Source organism: Accipiter gentilis, chromosome 5 (assembly GCF_929443795.1).
Source record: "Accipiter gentilis chromosome 5, bAccGen1.1, whole genome shotgun sequence".
Lineage (NCBI taxonomy): Eukaryota > Metazoa > Chordata > Aves > Accipitriformes > Accipitridae > Astur > Astur gentilis.
Window position 1 is genome coordinate 3,364,226 of NC_064884.1, and position 8,504 is coordinate 3,372,729.

The 8,504-nt window shown below is 42.1% G+C and overlaps 1 protein-coding gene across 5 annotated transcripts in view; it reads right to left on the minus strand.

Annotated features, from left to right (window-relative positions):
* The window catches only part of KCNJ5 (potassium inwardly rectifying channel subfamily J member 5), a 120,553-nt gene that overhangs the window by 89,538 nt on the left and 22,511 nt on the right, over window positions 1-8,504 (minus strand). The gene's annotated exons all lie outside the window — the stretch shown is intronic.

The following is an 8,504-nucleotide window of genomic DNA, read 5'->3' on the forward strand; positions in this document are numbered from 1 at the left end:
CTGTGCAGGACAAGCATGTTTTGGCACATCTACCATTTGCAGAAAAGGCCATGCAATTCTGAGGTTCACCTCAGCCTGGGTGCTGGAGACCTACAGAAAATCTTGCTAGAAGAGATGTAGCCAATGGGCATAAATCAAGCTCCTCTTCACAAAGCACCTTATGGCTTTCTGGAACTAGACATAATAAAAACACATTATAAAGGGGAAACTTCAGCACAAAGAGACTTCAGTATATGGACACATTGTGAGAGGAAGGACAGAGGACTGTCTTCAGCTACCTAACCTAGTCATTGAATCTGTTATGGCATTACCAGGTCAAGAGAGATAAGGAGCCAACCTTATTCAGAGTTAGCTAAATTCCTACTTTCTGTCGCAGCACTAAGGGAGAGGGTCTAAAGCCAGTTGCCTCTTGAAGGAAGCTGTGTATCACCCAGAGCAACTTGTGCAAATCTTAACTAGGAACAGTCCAGCCAGAGCTGTGGCCACTACGTCACTGCCCCTCAGGGACCATGTTTTTTCCAGCCTGCATAGTAAGCCTTACATACATGAAGACACACAACTGACCGTTTTCATTGCTCATGCAAAACTAGCAGGCTATAGCTGACACTTCAGGCTGCTTTCTATTATCAACTGTGGTAACAGCTCTCTGCTATCAAGCCTGTTCTTACTGCCCTCCTGAGTGACTCGTTCTGATGGGTTCACTCATCTGTAAAACAGTCATTCTTTACATGGCTATTTCTAACGTCCTGACCTTCAAAAGCAAGGCCCAGGGTTTTTGCATGAACCTCTGGTAAATGCAGTTCTGTAAAGAGAGCATGTAGCCAAAGTACCTGCAGTTCTTTGCTGGGAGAAAAACCCCAGGATGCTTCATGGTTTTTTCTTTTGATAACAGCAACCACACACAAAATCAATGGTGACTTTTATGGGTACAATGTGAGACGGTCAGCCCACTCTGCTGCCTTTAGAAACAAGGACAAAGTTACCACCCAGCTCTGTCATTACTAGTGGTAAAGGGTCAGCTGTGAATTTACCAGAGGGAAGGCAGGAACTACAGGGGCTACAGGTCCCATTAGCACTGCCTATGTGGCATACATCTCTTCAGTCATGCTTGCAGCTGCTCAGAAGTATGAACTTGGCTCCTGCATCCAGCTCTCCCTATGGAGGCATTGCCTGAATTTCACAAGGCCGGGCTCCACGGGACTCTGAACTAAACTCGGACAACAATCAATGATAACCCTTTTCCCAGTGAAAGAGCAGAACAAAGAGCGTAACACACGTGCTGATTTCTTCACTACCCTGTCCTATGTCTATGTTGCCTCTGGGACCATATTCCTACTCCTAGGAAATAACTAAATAAACAATCACTCCACATCACTTGCTCACTTCCTTACTTTGCCTAACACTGTGGGCTCCATCCAACCCATTAGCTGCAAAGGAAATTCAACAGAGCTTTAATTCTTTCAAGCGGTACGCTCTCAGCTTTATTCATGACTCCCATGAGAGATCAATGCCTGACTTCAGTGGGTCAGGATATCAAACCAGGCTTTCTACTGTGCTTTGCCTTTCTCTGCCTTGGTTATCATCTGTGAAAAAATTGGATGATGGCTGCTTCCTGTATCTTTCTCTCCCTCCCCTGCATTCTGGAAAAAAAGGGTGGATTTCATTTATTAATGCTGATAGAGTCCATGGAGACTTGCAGATAAAAAGACTCAATGTGAAGCAGAATATAATGTTCTACCTTGCAGAAAGCTTATGCTTTACTATTTCTTTTCAAAGCACCTACTGACATTGCTAGGCAACTGGGACGTTGTCCAAAATAAAAACAGTAATAATAATCAAACAAATGAAACCTGAGTCTAACAGTCTATAAAATGCAGCTGAGGGCTGTCAGGTAAACAGAAAACAAATGGAATGATGGTCAATTGTCAGTTGACCCAAAAAGTAACCCTAGAGATACATCCCAAGGAGGACACGGCCACCATCCAGAAGGTCCTGCCTCAGAGGACACCAAAGGCATGGTAATATCTGGGAGCTTTTGAGGAGCACCAAGACCAACCTGTTGGATTGTCAAGGGACCTTAAAGAATGGCAGTACAAGGGATGGCCACTGCTGTGCAAAGAACAATGCAGTACTGTATCTATATAGAACGCTTCCTTTCTTCATCTCCAGAGTACAAAGGGTGGAAAAACAGAGGCATAGACAACAGACTTACCTAAAGTTCATATTCGGTTCACCAGGACCCTGTTTGCTGTTCTCCAGAACTAAAGTTCATATTCTGTTCTCCAGAAACTGAATTTTGCTGCTGATACTTAACACAGCCCCAGAAAGGCAACTGCAAGTAAGTACAATATACCCTAATGCGCTTATCCCTGTTCATATAGCTGCTTTCTGGTGGACAGAAGACAGTCCCACGCAGGTATGCCTGGCCATGCAGCATGTGCCACCCCGCTTTTTATCAAGCTATCAGGTTTGCTCAAGCAAGCAGGATATCACATGCTCCAGAGAAAGCCTTTGGCTAGACACATCTGTGCTCACAGCAAACCTGGACCCGATAGCCTCAGGAGCTCTCAAAGGTTGATGTAGGGACACCTTGAGACTGGCATTTTAGAAACATCTCATGCCCTTGAGAACAACTTAAACTTCCATAAATACCTTTTTAGAGCTTAGAGAAACATGTTTATTTGGAAAACAATGAGAGAGGAAACACGCAGAGGATGAAATGAAGTGTGATCCCATTTTAAGGCTTCATACCATTTGATCAATTGCAGCTCAGAAAAAACCTTGTTAGAGCACAGTGTGTACCTGAGACATCTGTGCTCCTTCTTCTACCAAATTAATAAACATCATCACTGAGCCACAGCTAGTTACCACTTTTAATACCATCATATATAACAGAGAGATGAAAGCTCTAATGTCTCATGCAGAAGCCTGATGCTACTAGACAAACCTAAATGAAAATCTAGAAAAAAAACTTCAACAGGTGTTAACTGGTGACACCAGTTGTTCAATGACTTCAAACACTTTCCTACATACAGTGTTTTAAACTCCTATTTTCCTAGCTTCAAGTAGAAAAAAAGATTTCAGTCGCTCCTGAGTCAGATGCCAATGTTATTGTTCAGAGCAATCACTAGGTTTGTAGCATCACATGCTCCTATTTCCATCGCAGATTGCTTTGCTTAGGAGTGCCGAAGAGCAGGGGCAAGGTGACAAGGACACAGCTGCCAATATAAGAACATGGTGCTTTCTATCAATACAAGTCTTATCTTTTCCTCTGTATGCTTAGCTTAACTTTTAAAAAGGAGGATGCAGTGACTGGAAAAAGGGAAGTGACTCATGACTTAACATCCCTCACTGTATTCTGCACGGGTGATTACACACCCTCTACCCAGGGAAGGACTACTCCGAGGTGCTGTTAGCTCACTGATCCAGCTGCCCTGCTCTGTATCCTATACCGTGCTGGCTGGCTTGCTCTCCAGCAGCTAAACAGCCTTGTGCTAAACACCCAGCTTACTACAACCAGGAAGGAAAGAAGTGCCTTTGTTGCAGTCCACACATGCCCTACATTTTCGGGGGAAGTAAGGACTTCTCTGGCATGAACCTCCTCTGCCAAGCAGCTGAATTACAAGTAAATACAAGTAATGAGCTTTACTCCTTCCAGTGAGAAGTTGGCATAATTTCCTCCATGAACAGAGTTGCATAAACCCCATTTTTCCCACATGGCGTTATCAGCAGAGGTGTTCTACCTTGCGGGCTTGCCAGAGGACTGGGGGGGATTCTAGGCCACACTGTTTCAGGAATCTTTATTGCAGCTATGCTCTTCTAGCATAACAACTTGAAGACAGTGCTAAATTCTTGTCACCAATTCTCTGCACTTTCTGAAAAGTCACAGAAAAATTAAGTGTGTGAATGAGTCTAAAAGACAGAAAACAACTCATCAGTTGGCAGGCAAGTTTCTCTCTCATGCTATGAAGTCACAAGGACTGTTTTTCCCCTCCCCCAAGCCCAGCTGCACCGCTCTGTAAAGAAGAGGGCAGATAATACAAGGCCTCTGTTCCTGTTCAACAACTGACTGACTTCAAGGAGTTAAATAACACAGGTCTCTGCCTTTCTGGATCTCCATATGCATTGTCAAGCCAGCACTACAGCTAGCTTTGTTCTTGAATTTAAATAGCCTATGCATTTAAATTTTGTCATTACAGTTAACAGAGGAGGCCAAGGGCTTCAACTATCTGTTGTCTAAGAATAAGAAAGGCTGAAGTGATTAGGAACTTTTTACTTTCATTAGCAGCAATGCTTGGAGGTGCTGGAAGAGATGAGGGATATAATCAACTTCATCTGTTACACTGTTCTTCCATGTCAGACACTTGCTGTCCTAGAGATTTACACTTTCTTCAAGCTTATCTGCATGCTGGCATGCATGGCTATTTATTTGAAGAAGGGTGTTGGTGACAGTCCCTGCTAAGAGGAGCAAAAACCCAGTTCTCATATTTCTCTCTCAGCTGTGATGTTGCTCGCTCACAGAAAAGAAAGTTTGGGGAATGAATCACAACTGTACATAGATCAAGACTGAATATTTAGTCTCCTGTTACTGCTATACTCATTGATAACTCTACTATCTAGAATATGCTCAGCATTTACTCACACAAAATGAGACATAAATGGAAGGACAGAATCACCTCTCTTGGGACTTGGAATAAAACTGCAATGGATTTCAAATCCCTCCCCTTGGTTAGCACAAAGTAAATAACTACTGGGAGGCTGCCAGCCTAGCTACACTGAGGTTAATGAATAAACAACTGCCTGCAGTACTGACCTGCTTATTATACTTAAAATATGTATCTTTGATTACATCTTAGGGAGACCTCCTCTTCTATAAATAATCATTCAAAAAGATAAAGGCATTAAATCTTTTTTCCTTGGACAAAATGGAGGTTATCAACATTTATAAGGAGAAACTGCTATTAGGCAAACAGGCTTTCCATAGAGGACCTGCTTTTTATAGAAAATGTTGACTTGGTTGTGGAAAACAGAACACTGAAAAACAAGAAAAAATTGGACATATAGCAAAGAACATTCTGAAAATGTTAGCTCCATCACACCTTGTTTTCACCATTTCCTCTTTATGGGACATGCTCTCAATATATACATTTCCAGGAAAACAATGAAGCAAGCTCAGAAAAGGGGAGATCATTGTGAATTAGGAGAGCTGCTGGCATACCGAGGTCACTTCTGAAAATGGGATTTAATTGCTTGGCTATGGATGCATTTTTGGAAATGTTACCCTAAGTGAATAAAATAATCAGTTTAACAAACACAATAGCCTAGCTCTCCAAGAGTGTCTTGGGTGATTTTGAACGTCCAACATGATAGACAAGAAAGATAAGTCATTTTGCAGTGTACTTTGTGGAAAACTCTGCCATAATGGGTCTTAGAACATCTAGGAATCATTTGTCTCTTGTGAAAATCTAGGTCATTTACTCCCCTCCTCCTGCTCTGCTTTTTTCATGCCAAATATAGAAAGAATTTTCTGGCTTCAGACTGAATAAAGTTGTTAATTACACTCTTTCCTAAAAACCTGCAATTGAAATTGGGGAGTTTCTGAAAGCTGTGGAAAGCTATTCTTTTTTATAATATTCTTTTGACATGTCTTAGAGGAAAAAGGAAGAAAGCCCATTTGCTGTTAATTTCTTAGTTTTGAGGATAATATTTAACAGAAGTAAATCCCTTTAAGGGCTCAACTATGCTCTTTGAAGCTAGTGGGAAAAAATCCCATTGAGTTTCATTGCAGAAGAACTAGCTTGCTGCTTTGAAAAATTATGTTAAACAATCTGCAGTATGTTGTGTGATGCAAGAAAATTAATTTGTGCCATCACGAACTGCCAATAGGTTAAAAGGACAGGATTCCTGCATGTACTAGGCACAGTATAAAAATAAACAGATTATTTCAGAGTATACCACATCACTTAGCTCTTGGTAAAAGTATCTGGAGCAATTCCACCATCAATTCCTGGTGCTATAAAAGCCTCTATGTGTTGGTTTCACTGGCAGCATACCTGCCCCACAGGAATGTTAAGAGGTGTGACAGATGGATTAACATGCTTTGGAGATGAAAAGTGCTGCTTGAGTATTATCAAATTTATTATTAATGATGGAGCTATTAAAACAATGGGATGGCTAATAACTTGATTCCTTGTATCAGTGCTTTTTGTCTTCAGAACACTCTGGGACAAACGCTTGCGTCACTGAGTCACAAAGCTCCTGTTGGTTTCAAATGTGTGAACAGATCTGGCTCTGCCCAAGCCTGAAATAACTTTTTTTTAACATACAAATCCTATTCCCAACCTCCTGGAAGACTCAGAGGATCCTGCCTGCAGGATGTCCTCCACCTGCCCCTGGTAGGTGGCTAGAAGCACTGGGTTCTTATTGCTGTATAACCAAGGGAAAATCAGCTTCCAGTCTGGGGATTTTAATGTTGAGAGTAGAACTTACTTATTTACAGTAGGCTTCCAAAAGATAGGGATATAAGCTGCTTCAGTCATCTAAGTCCTCTCTCTACTGATGGAGGATGGGCACTCCTGCAAGGCAATGCATCCTTAGATGCCTGTGTGAGAGTGAGAAGAAATGCCTTCTAAACATAAGAGGGAACCAGAAGAATTGGCTTTATTGGACACCTATTTTTTTGTGTGCCTATAGGTAAGTGGGATGATTCCAGGCTTACGTCGCTCAATCCCTTATCAACAGGATGCAAAGGCACTCTACTAAAGGATGGAGAAATACAAGAGATGCACATTTCTTTAAGCTCTGAGATGACAACAATGCAGAGGGAGTAACAGCAACTTTACAGCAATGCGTGAACTCCTGCAGTCAGTCTTCTGCAAAGAGTTCAGATGGACTCTGAGTTTCAGCTCAAATCTAGGAAGGGAAGTCTAAGCAGTAATTTGGGCAAGGGCACGGGCATCTAATATAGCACAGGCCAAATAAACCAAACTGCAAAGGGTTCTGCCAAATATGGGAGGTATCAAGAGGCACCTGGTTCTTTCCAAAACCACATTGCCCATGCAAAGAAAAGGCCTGATCCTCACAAGTAGTCAAGACACTTCTGTTGTGACTGTACTGGTGGGATGGGACAAGAGACTCAGATACTGATGACGGTAGGAGTAACGTTAGCTTCTTCAGGTAATTTTGCACTACTCGCCCTAACTTTGGCAGCTCAACAATTCCACTGTGTTTTTTATCCATCCAGCAGCCATTCCTCTGCCTTTCACATACAATATATAAACCAAGGCACAATGTTAATGAGCCATTGCATATAGATGAGCTGGCAACCAGTCTGAGCTGACACAGCTACACATAAAAGCCAAAGAGGGCCCTGGGCTCTCTTCCTTTGATACGGAAGCTGTTGGACCAAAGTACTGTGGAAATCGCATGGTCTAGGGGACACGAAGCTGGGCAGCTTTTTCTCCCACCTCCCTTCTGCAGTCACCTTTACTGTTTAAGACACAAGGTAAGAGGCTCAGCGCCATACTGTTTTCTTGATAGCTGACTGAGGAAATCCATGATATTTCCAGATAGACTGTCCTTTCTGTTTCCTTGCACAAAATTATCACCTAATGACTACAGCAAGGGAACCAGAGAGTGCTTTTTTGTGGAGTACGATGTTTGGATTTAGTCTGCTTACTCACTGGCTTCCTTTCCTTGGGCAACCCTCTTGAGAGTTCTCTGCTGCAGTTTCTGCTCCCCTAAAACAGGCTACTGAGACTTAAGAAAACATTGTCAAAGAAAATCTCTGCATCTGCTGTAGTCATCTCAGATAGAGAAGGCAGAAGATGGAAGTTCAGGCATTACTGTGCTCCAGGAACGCTGAGTGGTATTTCTGACAGTGACATGGGGCTGAAAGGGCCTTAAAGTATGGCTATGCAAACAAACTAGGGTGGGATAAGCTGATACAAGTTTACAGCATATTAGCTGTTTTGTGGTAACTGCCAGTATTGTTTTAACCCTGTATTAGTACCAGCCAGCCTGTCTTCACCTCATAGTTACTTAAAGGCTAAGCATGTATACCCAGGCAGTTAACAAGTAGCAGCTAACGATTTTCACAGCTATAGCTTAACTTCAGAGTGTTTTCAGTTTCACAGCAGTAAGGTGCACATAGCAGAATTTCCCTACATTCAGATGCACTGAGATGCTCAGAGGCTACAGTAACGAGTTTCTCAAAACTACTGTTAAAAAAAAGAAACCACCCTTAAATTATCTTCCTTTTGGGGCATGACAACGTGTAGTGCATGCTTCACTTCCTTAATCTCACAGTCAATTACTTTCCTCAACCCATATAAACATCAGCAGGGAAAAAGAAAAATCTGCATATGTGTTAGTAATAAATTTAAAAATCAGGGCATACCACTTAAGGGTTGACTTGTCAGAAAATGGTAATTAAAAGTGTTCCAGCTGACAGTGCCCCTTTAATGAATTATTAGTAATGTTCTCTGAGAACATTCGATGAAAGA